A 763-nucleotide genomic window follows, 5' to 3' on the forward strand; every position below is an offset into this window, starting at 1 on the left:
GTGTGCACCAGTCTCCTTTCCTCAATTTTGAACTGTGTTTAAAATATTGTGATTGTAATTATATGGCAGTGCTTTAATAAAAGGCATTCTCCATTATTGCAATTGATTAAACCACAAAGGTCAATTCATTTCAGGGTTATGAAGAGACATTCTGATGTTGTGATATGTTGAGAAACAAATATACATCCTTGATGAAATACTGCCTTCTATTGTATCTTTTCAAATTTGTAAAATAAATCTGGACAAGGACACTGCTGAGAGTTACGTAGAAACAGAAAATATCCTGTTTCTACGTAACTCTTGTGCTGCCCATTTAAAAATAAAAGATGTCCAAAATGTAATGTTGTGTTTTCCATTTCTTCCATTTCTGAATGTTTGGTTTCATGAAAGAGTGGAATGGTTTACAGCTGGAAACCAGGCTGGTTATAGCTAGATAAGAAAAATGATTTTGGATTTTGTTTAGCTAGTAGAAAAAGCAGCACAGAAAACACAAATGCCACGTCTGATTTCTGATTAAGTGAATAGCCGAGAGTAGACCTCCAAAGCAAGCCTTCCACTGGCAAATAATCTTGACATAATCAGAGATTCGATTCAATTCAATTTATATACTGCTAATTCAAATATTGTATGGTAAAGACCCCAACAGGCAGACAACCCCTATAAGCAAGCACTTGGTGACAGCAGGAAGGAAAAAAATCCCTTTTAACAGGAAGGAATGACAGGGGAGGGCAGCCATCTGCCATGACTGGTTGGTGGTGAGGGC

The sequence above is a fragment of the Pundamilia nyererei genome, unplaced genomic scaffold (assembly GCF_000239375.1).
Source record: "Pundamilia nyererei isolate P.nyererei 1_Seehausen unplaced genomic scaffold, PunNye1.0 scaffold00160, whole genome shotgun sequence".
In the NCBI taxonomy this organism is placed as follows: domain Eukaryota; kingdom Metazoa; phylum Chordata; class Actinopteri; order Cichliformes; family Cichlidae; genus Pundamilia; species Pundamilia nyererei.